Below are 14,230 nucleotides of genomic sequence, written 5' to 3'. Positions count from 1 at the left end.
ACTTGTAGTGATAACAAAAATAAACTCAAGTATATTTTGTCCAGATTTGAAAGTGCTTTAAAATACAGAAATACTATTGTGAAAGTATCTCAGAAACAATTAAGAAATGTCCATTGAGAGTCTATGCCTATAGATTTTACAGGAGAGAAAAATACACAAGTTCAACCTGAAATTAGCATGGAACATGATGAAAAGAAAAACCAACGCCATTAGCAGCAACAAAATCCCATGAGTAAGTTACATGGAAAAAAGAAGTACCAATTTAGAGCTTCATTTGATCATGATAACACAATCAGTGTACTATGTATTAAATAGTTACATCTAAAAATAATCAAGCCACAGAGGATTTAAGGATAGGTTAAAATATCAGATATTCTTATGAAAAAAGAACTTTGTGGTAGAGAAGAAGACATTCAAGGAGTTGCAGCAACTGCCTTGATATGAAGGCTCTGAGTTCTATCTGTGGCACCGCATGACCTCTGAACACCTGGGGGCAGCCCTGGTAGATCCTGGGCACCTCCAGGTGTAGCAATGATGGCCTCTAGCACTACTGGGCCCCAGCAGCACCATATCATCCCCACCTGGAACACTAAACCACCATGCTAACACTTTGAGGCTGAGTATTACCATGCTTAAGGACGTCAAGCACCACTAGGAAGATCCTTAGCAAGAAAAGAAAAAAATTGTGACTTAACTGAAATGGAAAAAAAAAATAATGAAATATTTAGCTACATAGAAGCATTAATCATCTTCTTGTATAAAAAACATACTGCCTTATAAATTAAGAAATCTTTTACAGAAATTGAAAATAGTTATCTTCAGTATTTAAAAAGAGCTTATACAATGATTTTGTCTTTTTTTTTTTTTTGCTCTTTCTTTTGTTTTAGGGCTAGAGGTGCACAGGGGTTATTCCTGGCTCTGCACTCAGGAGTCACTTCTGGTAGGCTCTGAGGATCATATGGAATGCCAGAGATTTAAGCTGAGCTGGGTGTGTTCAATGCAAACACCTTACCACTGTACTATCTACTGTCCCACTGACTTTTTCTTTTTATAGGCGAAGCTGAATCGTTAGAGACAGGACTGGAGTCGATTCACTATAAGCTTCCTAGATGGTATCTGCGAACATTTTCTAAGACCTATAATTGAAATAATTTGATCTTAAAAACTGTACGAAGGAAATGGTCAGAAGGATAAAGGGAGATTTATTAATGATGTCAGCCTGAAATTGGTTCGTGGTGGAGTAATATTTACACCAAGGAAATTTGCAAATGCGACCAATGGACTTTTTATCTGGAGAGCTGGGGTCAGCCACATACTAACCAATGATTTTGATCTGCATTCACATCAGATGCATGCACACCCACACACAGCGTCAGAGACGGGGAGAAGACCTCAGTAGGTTACAACTGAGAGTGGTATTTCTTGGGTCACAAAACATTTCATATGGAGACAAACATTTGTCCAGCTTTAAAAATGGAAGTGACCCTCGGCACAAGGAACACTTAACATGTGTAGTAAATGAGACATAATAATAGAACGGTTTCCTCAGTTTTGCCATATTGGAATCTCTGACCAAGACTGTCTGAGTTAATGTCTAACCCTCTCAGGGCCTTTGGAAGGTATGTTTGTTATTTTGGTATTAACCTAACACATGCAGCGCAAGAAAAACTGGAAAAAAATCAAGGCTTAGAATGAGTTCTGGTGATCACTTTTAATTTATCTCCCATTGTTAAAATGTGATCTGGGACCCACATGTTCTCGTAAGCATAGACACAAATGTCTCTCTGCTTTCTATTACCATCTACTCTAGATTTTTACAGTTATCGGTACTGATGAGGTCTTTCCAAGAAATTTCACGGCCATGGTTACTCCAGGAGTCATAGGCAGGCAATTCTTCCTTAGCTTCAACAACTATTCATGTTTTCCAAGAGTATGGTTCCATATGACTTTGTGGTGAGAGTTAATTTGGTTTTTTCTGGGATTAGGCATGGTTCTAGAAAGTGCTTCTTCAACTGAAGCCTTGAGGAGGGCCTTAAACAAAAGTTCCAAAGGAGGGCCATACGCATAGAGATATACTAAAGATATGCAATTTTAGTATCCTTTTCTGCTTCCTAGATTAATAGACCAGAAGGAGTTTTTTCCCAATAATTTCAGTCTCTTCAACATTCTCTAGTCCAGGGATTAACTCATGGGTGAGTCAGGAGACACAAAGCAAAATCTCCTGGGAAGGAGCTCTTTCAATAAAACACGGTTTTTCATTTGGAGCAAAAACATCCATTTATATGACACAAATTACATAATGTATATTTTAACATAACGGATATTCTCAGTTGCTAAGGACATAAAAAGAAACAGGGAGGGGTGGTCTCTAAGTGAAGTTCTTAACTCTCTGCATCCACCAGAATCCACTGCAGGGCCTTCTAGAGCTGTAGCTTCAGTAGGTCTGGGATGCCTGGGGATCAAGTCCCCGGGTGATAGTGATGCTCTTCATCTGGAACGACACTTTTAGAATTATTGGAAACCTGAAAATCCCCATGAGAGAAGCGATGAATGATGTAACTTAAAGATCTATAATAACCAGGGAGACTAATACCCAAGGATGGTAGAGATAAGGACCAGGAGGATTGCTCCACGGCTTGGAAGCCGGCTTCACGTGCTGGGGGGAAAAGGCAGCTCAGATAGAGAAGGGACCACCAAGTATGGGGTGCTTGGAGGGCCCGCTCAGGATGGGAGATACGTGCTGAAAGTACTCTATAGACCGAACATGATGGCCACTTAACACCTGTATCTCAAACCACAACACCCAAAAAGGAGAGAGAGAGCAAAAGGGAATGCTCCTGCCACAGAGGTGGGGGGAGATGGGGGTGATGGTGGGAGGGATACTGGTGGTGGTGGAGAATGGGTACTGGTGGAGGGATGGGTACTCGATCATTGTATGGCTGAAACGTAAGCACAAAAGTTTGTAAGTCTGAAACTATACCTCACCGTGATACATTAATAAAATAAAATAAAAAGAGTAAAAAGAAAATAGGGATAAACAGAAGAGGAGAGACAAGGCTTAAGATCTGAACAGAATATGCTCCGATCCAGAGTTATCAGGACTATAGAAATACCCTCAAGAATACAAGTCAGACCAAAGAAAAATTGCACTGAAGACTTTGATGTGTACTCTCAACCAAAGTTTTATATATTATCATTTCAATTACGTATATTCAAAGATTAGTATCACTAAGATGTTTTTACTATTTCTAAGAGAAATGGAGTGGAGAAATGGACTGGAGAGATAGTACAAAGGATAGGTTGCTTGCCTTACATACAGCTAACCTGGATTTGATCCTTGGCACGTCCTATGATCCCTGAGACCCACCAGTAGTGATCCCTGAATAGAGAGCCAGGATAAAGTCTGAGCACTGCTAGGTGTGACTGGAAGGGGGAAGTAAGTTGCTTCCAATAATCATCAAAACATCTATAAAAACCAAATTATCTTAAAGACATGAATGTCGTGTGACCATTCTCTATTAGCCACAGTAACAAATGGTTACAAGAGCTTCATGTCTTAGAAATAATCTGAAAGGGACAAATAGGTTAAAATATTCAATCCAAGACTGGAGAGAGGTCCACAGTGGAAGGAAGGCACTTGCTATGCACGCAGTTTGATCCATGACTCCCTGGCGCCACATCCAATCTCCTGAACTCTACTGGGAGTAATTCCTGAGCCAAGAGCCAAAAGTAAACCCCGAGCACAGTCTGGGATTGCATATTTTATATATATATACATATATGTGTGTGTACATTGTATATATATATACATATTCAATTCAGTGACTGAGTATATATATCTATATTCAATCCAGCTTAATACTTGCTTTATATTAAAGAGCAAAAGACTTAGATTTTATCAATCCTTTATTGTTCTTTGAGAAAAGAAGCAAAATTTAACCCAAGGTAATAAATGTATTAATATACTTAAAGGGCTACTGTGTTACATAACATCCAGGACCTTTATACACATGGAAATCCATAACTTTTATTCTTTATTCTTGAATACTAAAGGAAGTTCATCTCTTCGCCTTGTATTATTCACAGTCTCTAGGTACTCGGTCTTGCAAATGTAAATCTTTGAGATTCTAAATAGCTGTGGGTTGTGGATACAGTAGTGGCTAGTTTTACACATCAATTTGGCTGAACTATAGTATCCAATTATTCGATTTCTCACTATGTGTTTCTGTGAAGAAATTCTGTACATAGAACTAACAAATATAGTCAGTTGACTTTGAGTGAAGAAAATAATTCTCTGCAATCTCGGTGGCCTTCATCTAATCAGTGAAAGGCTTTAAGAGCAAAAGTATAAGGTTTTCCATTTTTTAAAAAGGGAAGAGACTTCCTTTAAGAAGGTAAGCAATTTCCATTTCTACCAGTTCCTGCCTGCCCTCAAGAATTCTGTCACTCTCACAATGTTACAAATTCTTTAAATCAATTTCTTTCATTCATTTTATCATTTCTCACTATTTCTCTTTCTCTCACACATATCCACACACAGATATATACATACATATATATATATATATATATATAGAGAGAGAGAGAGAGAGAGTACTTGTTTGTTTCTCTAGGGAAGCTGACTAGTATAGATAGGTCCTATTAGAATGTTATTTGGATATTAATATTATACATGGTCATTGAAGGTCAGGCAGGAAGGAGCATTCCACAGTGCATAGTCACCACAACCCCCTTGAAAAAAACTGCATTTCTACTCCACAATATACACACCACTTTCCATAGCGTGCTTTACTTTGTTAGGACAAAAGCAGACTTTTGGGATGTACCTAATACGAGTTTATGAACATGCCAATCATCTCTGAAGATCAAATTAACCAACACCCAAAGGTAGTAGAGACAAGGACAAGGAAGACTGGCCCAAGGTTGGAAGTCAGCCTTATGAGCTGGGGAAGAAGGCAGCTAGGATAGAGAAGGGATCACTAAGTCAGTGATGGTTGGAGGGATCGTCTGGGATGGGAGATGTGTGCTGAAAGTAGATAAAGGACCACACATGATGGCCTCTCGGTACCTGTATTACAAATTATAATGCCCCAAAAGTAGAGAAAGAATATGAGGGAAACTGTCTGCCATGGAGGCAAGGGGAGGGGTTGCCTGGGCATGGGGGAGGGATACTGGGGACATTGAAGGTGGAAAATGTACCCTAGTGCAGGGACAGGCATTCAATCATTGTATGAGTGAAACTAAAACATTCAAGTTTTGTAACTGTAGCTCATGGTGATTCAATACATATATCCATATATGTATACATGTATACATATAAAGTTGCAGAAAGAGACAAGTGAATAGACTTGGGCAATTGGGGAGACCATACTGTCCCAATGGACGTAAGATTCTGCTTCTTATTCTCTTCTGTAAAGAAGAGGTGAAATAATTGATTCAAAGGGTAAGATGCAGATGGTCTTCAAAGACCAAAACCTTTACTTGGAATTGGGTTTCCATCTATTTTCTATCCTTTTATGTCCATCTTGTGATTGTCACGGGAACCTAAAGAGGCCTGCAGATTAGGTGAGACTCTTTTGTCTGAAGATAAGGGAAGCTGGGGCTATGAGCTTTACTGAGGGTAACTAATTTTTTTTTAAATTATTGTTAAAAGGGGCTGGAGCAATAGCACAGCGAGTAGGGCGTTTGCCTTGCATGCGGCCGACCCATGTTCGATTCTTCTGCCCCTCTTGGGAGAGCCCAGCAAGCTACTGAATGTATCCAGTCCGCATGGCAAAGCCTGGCAAGCTACCTGTGGCATATTTGATATGCCAAAATCAGTAATAACAAGTCTCACAATGGAGATGTTACTGGTGCCCACTTGAGCAAATCGATGGAATGACAACTGGACGCCAGTGCTATTGTGAAGAGAGTTGGGGTCGCAGGCTTCAAAGATGGGGAAACTTGAGGACTTTCTGTCAGTAGTCCTTCTGTGTTTGGTATTTTTGCTGGAGACAGGAGAGCAGCTACCACAATTCCATGCCTTGATACCTGCTGCCCTTTTCATCAGGACACGATTATTCCAACCCAGTGAGCTATTTTCTATCACTGCCAACAGTGCATCTCTCACAATAAACTCTAAGGTCTATGCCATTAGGATTTCAATTTAAGAGATAAGGCAACTAGAATAATCCAGTTAGGAATGGTCAGGCCTGGATTCCATGTGTTAGAACCCAAAGCTGGGCGCTTTGATAATGATCCACTATACTGGTGCTTGACTGAAATAACCCAGCCCAACCTTCTCCATTTCCCCACCATCCCACACAGGTTTCTCCTATATTCTTTGGATCCTTTAAATATTAAGTCAGGTGCCAAACATGTAGGTCAAAGGCCCAAGTTTATTTGGCTGACTGTCCCCTCTTGAGTATAAAAAATCACGTCATGCTCCACTGGGAATCTATTTTAAGTTAACAAACAAAAAGTGTCCCCCAGTTGCACTCAAAGTGACATAGAAAAACCAAATGGACCACTGTTGTTTGGTTTTCACTGGCCTCTCCCCTAGAGCTCTGTTATCTGCTTTGGATCTGGACCAGTAATACAAATACCTGAAGCTGAGAAAGAGAAGACATGATATACTCTGCTGGCTAAGTTCCACATCCTAAGTACATGCACAGTGGCCCCTAGACAGTGAGGTGCAATGGTACTGACCATGGCCATTCATTGTACCAGTCCCCAGGAAAACACGTGTTTTCCTTGAACTCGATTACACGACACCCAGTTTCTCGCTTGTTTTCCCTTCTTCATCCCATGTGTTCCTGACCATTAACTCTGGTTCCCACGCTTCCCTTTGGGGTTGCATGCTTCCATAACTTAAGAGAAAGGTGAGGTGAGGGAAGGACATTATGAGCTGAGGCTTGGGGAAAGAGCAGCGACGCAACACTTGATGCAGATGGAACGGGAAGAACCTGAGAAGGGAAGAAGCAGCTGGTTTGTTCTGCAAACAAGCATGTGGAAAGGAGCAGAGCAAGAGGCCAAAGAAAGAGTGCGGGGTTAGGGTTAGGGTTAGGGTTAGAGTTAGGGTTAGGATTAGGGTTAGGGTTAGGGTTAGGGTTAGGGTTAGGGTTAGGATTAGGGTTAGGGTTAGGGTTAGGGTTAGGGTTAGGATTAGGGTTGGGTTAGGGTTAGGGTTAGGGTTAGGGTTAGGTTTAGGGTTAGGGTTGTTAGGGTTAGGGTTAGGGTTAGGGTTAGCCGGTGGTTGTCAGTTCTCTGGTTTCTAAAATGTGAAGATTTCATGACTGACTTCAGTCTACTGGAAGCCAATGGGAGGGTGTGGTCAGGAAAGCAACTGGTTTGTCTTATATTATAAAAAAACTGCTCTGATACTGTGCGCTAAGATGGTGAGAGGACAAGATGACTGGTCAGGTTATTTCCACAGTCCAGAAAAGAAACGCCCAGGACCTGAAGTGGGGGAAGTGGGGAAGGGGACATGGCTTGGCTGGGGGGCGGGGTGTGCTAAATCCTTATTTTCAGTAGAGGTTCCTTATTTTCAACTGGAACAGGAGATAAAAAGGGGAGTCAAAGAGGGTCACGGTTTTGACTAAGCAAAGGATACCTAAAGGAGATCGGAGGACACTTAATTTGGTTTTGGATTCACGAACTCTGAGCTGATTCTGGGACATCTGAAGAGAAACTGCAAGGAGCTGGGCAAGAGGACGAAATCATTAATAACACCCCCGCAGCAATACTCAGCCCTTTAGGATTTCTCCCCACACCAGTCCATTGTGGGACTTCAGAGGGACTCCTTCAATTAAAGTATCCTTGCCACACACCAGAAAAAAAAATTGTTCCTCTCCAAGTAAGCTATGTTCTCAATTAGAAACTGTTCCCAAGGGAAAGACAGAAAGAGGTTCTGTGCTGTGATTCCTCCATTTACCTGGGGTTGACATTTCCCCTAGCTGCCTCCCTCCACTTTCCTTTTTCTTTTTGCGTCACACCCAACATTGCGGAGGAATTGAACTCGATTACACGACACCCAGTTTCTCGCTTGTTTTCCCTTCTTCATCCCATGTGTTCCTGACCATTAATTCTGGTTCCCACACTTCCCTTTGGGGTTGCATGCTTCCATAACTTAAGAGAAAGGTGAGGTGAGGGAAGGACATTATGAGCTGAGGCTTGGGGAAAGAGCAGCGACGCAACACTTGATGCAGATGGAACGGGAAGAACCTGAGAAGGGAAGAAGCAGCTGGTTTGTTCTGCAAACAAGCATGTGGAAAGGAGCAGAGCAAGAGGCCAAAGAAAGAGTGCGGGGTTAGGGTTAGGGTTAGGGTTAGAGTTAGGGTTAGGATTAGGGTTAGGGTTAGGGTTAGGGTTAGGGTTAGGATTAGGGTTAGGGTTAGGGTTAGGGTTAGGGTTAGGATTAGGGTTGGGTTAGGGTTAGGGTTAGGGTTAGGGTTAGGGTTAGGTTTAGGGTTAGGGTTGTTAGGGTTAGGGTTAGGGTTAGCCGGTGGTTGTCAGTTACACGTTTTATGATCCACAGCACTAGTTTTCCTACTAACCAGATCCTGGACCAGCACCATGGAGTGTCACCTGCGAACTTATTAGAAACACCTGGCAGAAGCAGAAATTCTTGAGGCTCACTCTGTTTTATTGAGTCAGAATTCAATAGAACTCTGAATGCGGCAGGGCTGGAGCGATAGCACAGCGGGTAGGGCGTTCGCCTTACAAGCGGCCAACATGGCCGACCCGAGTTCGATTCCTCCGCCCCTCTCGGAGAGCCCGGCAAGCTACCGAGAGTATTCGATATGCCAGACACAGTAACAACAAAGTCTCCAATGGAGACGTTACTGGGCCCGCTCGAGCAAATCGACGATCAACGGGAGGGCCTTTACTTACTTACTTACTTACCCAACGTTGCATAGGGATTACTCCTGGCTCATGCACTCAGGAATTACTCCTGGTGCTGCTCGGGGTACCACATGGGATGCTGGGAATTGAACCTGGGTCAGCCGTGTGCAAGGCACTCTACCCACTGTGCTACAGGTCCAGCCCTCTCTCTTCCCCTAGGAGTACTGTTTCCCTGACTACAAATATCCCATTGGTCACCTCCTTCTGACTGGAGAGGCTTGGCTCCACCTCTAAGCCTCCTACAGGGTCAAGTTTACCGCTTGCCTCCTGAAAGCAGCTGCCTGTCACCACGTCAACCCAGTGGGCCTCCTCTGATAAAGGGAGAGCTGTGGAGTCTCTGTTCGACAATCCTGAGATTTGGACCCAAGTATTGGGCGATGCTTCTTATAATTTCAGTCCATACAACTTCATTTTTCCCCCTGTGAAGTCCATAGAGACCTTGACAAGTTACTGGCTTTTTCTTAAACTTTAAAAGATACCACGAAAGATCTCACCTGGCAGGCAAGGTGAGTAACATTCAGGACTACCCGGATTTGTAAGAATGATCTCAAGAACGTTACAGCCCATAGAGGTATGGGACATATGTCTCTGACATGCACCGAGGTAGTGCCTTAATTAGTGTGAAAGTAACATAACAGTGATAAAAGCGGAGAAGCTGTTGGTGTGGAGAAGCCCCGCTAGAGAGGAAAAGCTTCCCAGATCTCCTCTGCTAATAACTCGGTTGATTTCTGTCCCTTCACTCACATAATAAAGGATGACTTACTAACTGGTATCCTTCTGCCTCACAGAAGTTGAGTTATTTTCCAGAGTATCCCATGGGCCCACCCTTTCCTAACTCCTTGGCCTTCCTCACGGAATCCTCCCCTTTCTTTACATTACTCGCATGTCCCTGAATTCTTGGCGAAGTTAGCTGTCAGAAGCTCCCCTCTTGGTAAACATTCCAAAAGGCCTTTGATTTGGTTCTGGAATGCAGAAGTCGATCAGCAGCAGGCAGATGCTCAAAGCACCATCCCTCCCTCTTCTTCAGGGCCTGCTGTACTCAAAGACCAGAAGCAGGGTAACTTGATGTTTAGTTAAAGTGAGGTGCTCTGGAGAGCCCGGCAAGCTACCGAGAGTATTCAATATGCCAGACACAGTAACAACAAAATCTCCAATGGAGACGTTACTGGGCCCGCTCGAGCATAGATAATACTCAATGAAAAACTGTAGCACTGTCCTCCCGTTGTTCATCGATTTGCTTGAGCGGGCCCAGTAACGTCTCCATTGTGAGACTTGTTATGTGTTTGGCATATCGATTAGGTCACGTGTAGCTTGCCAGGCTTTACCATTTGGGCAAGATACTTGTAGGACAACACTGTTCTGTCCTTCCTGCATAGCCTCAGGAATAGTTGATAGTTTATTGGACTGAGGAAAAGAGGAAAACACCTTAAGGAGGTATTTTGCCTGGGGCAGTCAGGAAGGCTTTGGTATGCCTTTTAGGTGGTATTCCCTTTGAACTTGATGGGCCCTCAGGGAGGGCTTTCTTATGTTGATTTGGTCACCTGACTGGGTGCAGTGTCAGACGGGAGAAACAGGGGCACAGAAGGCAAGACAGGGGGAGAAAGAGGCAGAGAGAGACAAGAGTGAATGAAGAGAGGACTGGAATAAACTGCAACTAAGACCAACCAGCCTGGCTCTCTTCCTTCGGCTGCCCTTGGCCAACAGCCGTCCCGATCCAGGCCATACACAGCGGCTCTAGAGCACTGAACGCGGGTGGTGAGATAGAGTCATCCAGAGAGACTGCGAACACACAATCTTCCGCGTGTTTAGTTTTTTACAGCTGATGTTCCTGGGTGGGCTACCCAGGATAACACTGTTCTGTCCTTCCTACAGATACTCTCGGTAGCTTGCCGGGCTCTCCAAGAGGGGCAAAGGAATTGAACCCGGCTCTGCCGGCCGACCACACACAAGGCAAATGCCCTACCACTGTGCTATCGCTCCAGCCCAACGCAAAACTAAAGGTAAAGGTAAAGGTAAAGGCCCTCCCGTTGATCGTCGATTTGCTCGAGCGGGCCCAGTAACGTCTCCATTGGAGACTTTGTTGTTACTGTGTCTGGCATATCGAATACTCTCGGTAGCTTGCCGGGCTCTCTGAGAGGGGCGGAGGAATCGAACTCGGGTCGGCCATGTTGGCCGCTTGTAAGGCGAATGCCCTACCCGCTGTGCTATTGAGAATAAATTTTAAAAAAAACATAATCTATATGAGTGATCAATGTTCTAAGAAACCTCAGACATGACTGGATCAAACCCTCTATTTTCTGTATGACTTCCCTTTCAGTAACCCCAGTAAGTGGTTATCAGAGTAGCTGATACCCTCCAGTCACAAACAACTTGCTACTTCAATCTTGGCACTTAGGTTCAATTTTAGAGAGTTCCAAATTGTCAGGAAATATTAATGTACATTGAAGTCTGATCTAGCTCTCAGCAAACATTAGGAATGAATGTACACATCTATTTGTAACCTGCAGTAAGGATCACAGCTCTAACAGAAGAAATGAGACATCTCTGAACCTCAGAAACCAATCTTTGAGTCTTTGAGTGTTAAAGATCATGGTCTTTAATGACCCATTTTAGGGCTTAATTTATTGGCCTATCCAGGTGCAAGCAAAACAAATTGGTTCCTGAGTTTCTGTACAATCTCCCATTATAAAATATTTGCTTCGAATGATAGTTTTTTCAATGTTAATAATGAAATCACCCATCAAAGCTTGACAAGATTCGTGCATTCAGAAATCTGAGCTGCTTCCCGAACAATGCAGGGATTTTTCCTACTATATAAAAACAAGGCACCATCAATTGTGATTTGTATTTGTTTTTTGTTCAAGACTATTCTGTTAATGTTTATAAGCTCTCGAAACAGAGATGGAAATTCTACTCCCGTCATTTTCTCATTTCAGATATGATTGAATAATCGTCCAAGATTAAGTGAGTCAAGTGGAAATAATTAGAAAAGGGAAAAAGGCCCAGATTCTTCCATTTTCAGTTGCATTTCATTTTATTCCAAGAGCAAAGGCATTCTGTTAGTCTGGAGCAAAACATACTTCCAAAGAAACCAAAGCCTTTTGTTTTCCGTTTCTCCAACGAGCAGTCTATCTAGGCTGTGCATGTTTATGAATCACCTTGAAGGGAAGAATTTCTTTGTTCTCCAGAAATCAAATGCCACCAAAATATATTTCTTAAGAAACTCAGCCAAAAGGAAAGACATTTAGGATTTTTTTTTTCCAGAGGGCTAAGGTTTATTACCAGAACATTCCCATCAAGCATTCTCTCTGACACTTAGAGCAATGTGATCTTAGGGAATTAACTCATTGCCAAAAGGCTTAAAAATAATTACAATGAATTAACCTATTATTTTAATTACAATTAATTTCCAGCTGAATTTAAAAATTCCCTCTCTTGGGGATTCCTTAGCACTGACATTTATGAAGTGGGTTTGGCATATCATAGGTAATTAATCTCCAACAATCTGCTATCAAATTCGTTTCCTTTGGGAATGACCAATTTGCAAAGAGGAAAAGAAATGAGAATAAAGACTTAGAAAAATATAGCAGAAAGAAATCTCTTTGGGACATGAGGTACTAATTGGACACCCCGATCTTCTATATAGGGGATACCTATTTGGTTAGCAGTAACTTTGAAGGTGAAACATTTTGTATATAGCTGATTAATGAACATACCAAAATATCTGAAGGGTCACATCTACTGTAGTGTATTTCAATATGAGACAAGCAAATTCAGTGGCTGGTTTGTAGACTTTTACCATGCACTGTAGCACTGTCATCCCATTGTTCATCAATTTGCATGGGCGGGCACGAGTAACGTCTCCATTGTGAGACTTGTTGTCACTGTCTTTGGCATATCGAATACGTCAAGGGGAGCGTGCCAGGCTTTACCGTGCAGGAGGGATACTCTCAGTAGCTTTCCGGGCTTCCCGCGAGGGGCGAAGGAATCGAACCCATGTCGGCCGCGTGCAAGGCAAACACCCTACCGGCCATAATTTAGTAAAAAAGAAAAAGAGAGGTAAGGGAAGCGAACTCTTCACAGAAGCAGGATTTAAAACTAAAAGGAATCCAGGGTCCAGTCATCCTAGGCTCTAACTCCATAGTTAAGCTGTGAAACAGAATTCAAGGAAAAGTTCTATACTGCACTGATTACCAGCCACTAGTAGCAACACGTGATTAGTAAGCACTTGGAATGAAGCTAGTGCAACTGAGGAAGAGAATCTATTCAGTTTTAATTTTGTTCAAAATAAATGCATTGCATTACACATCGCTGCAAATCATGGTGTCTCTCAGTTTTTCTAATCGCTATAATGACAGGAAACTTACTACCTTAACCTCAACCCACTGTGAAGTGAGTCTAATCATTAGAAAGTTTTGCCTCAAGTTAAAGGTAAAGGTAAAGGCCCACCCGTTGATCGTCGATTTTGCTCGAGCGGGCCCAGTAACGTCTCCGTTGGAGACTTTGTTGTTACTGTGTCTGGCATATCCAATACTCTCGGTAGCTTGCCGGGCTCTCCGAGAGGGGCGGAGGAATCGAACTCGGGTCGACCATGTTGGCCGCTTGTAAGGCGAACGCCCTACCCGCTGTGCTATCGCTCCAGCCCAAGTTAAACTGTAATCTATCTTAATCTCTCACCCACTGGGGTACATTCTTCCCTTAACTCTGTATCATACAGAAGAGCACTGTTCACATGTTCACAATATATTGCTCTTTAAGTATCTGAGATTTATCCATACACTATAGTATTATATAATTTCAACACTGAAAAGGGCCATGGCTTAGCTTTTCAGCAGTTTTCCCGTAATGGTTTTTTTCTTTTTCTCTAACTTGAGCAACTTAGTTATTAATACAGATAAGAGGATACTGAAGAAGTTTGGGCCATCCAGTTTGACAATTGAGGTTCAATGATGATGTGATCCTGAATGAGTATATTCACATGCATGCGTATAGTTTCCCTTCTGTCAAATGAGGATAATATTCTTGAGCTCTCTTGGTTGCTTTGAGTAACAAATAAAGCACTTGGCACACAGAAATAATTTACTAAAATGCCGATCTTTGCTGTCTCATGAAGCATTTTATCCTGTGCACCAATGACCATTCAGTTACTCTAATCACATGACGGTCTTGTGCTGGTGATAGCTTAATACCAATAAAGAAAATCACCTGTCTGAGCAAGACTAAGGATGATAGAACAATTTTTTATTTTACATTATCTATACTGATGATTTAAAAAGTCAATAGCATTTGAAAAATTCATGTTGAACACCTCATTAATTTTATGCATTTATTGTTTCCTGAGTAAATT

General features: G+C 42.3%; 1 protein-coding gene across 4 annotated transcripts in view; it reads right to left on the bottom strand.

Annotated features, from left to right (window-relative positions):
- GLIS3 (GLIS family zinc finger 3) overlaps nt 1-14,230 on the bottom strand; it is a 544,874-nt gene that overhangs the window by 92,431 nt on the left and 438,213 nt on the right. The gene's annotated exons all lie outside the window — the stretch shown is intronic.

This window comes from Sorex fumeus, unplaced genomic scaffold (genome assembly GCF_029834395.1).
Source record: "Sorex fumeus unplaced genomic scaffold, SorFum_2.1 ptg000149l, whole genome shotgun sequence".
Lineage (NCBI taxonomy): Eukaryota > Metazoa > Chordata > Mammalia > Eulipotyphla > Soricidae > Sorex > Sorex fumeus.
Note: the sequence above shows the minus strand (reverse complement) of the source record. Positions and strands in the feature narration are given on the sequence as shown.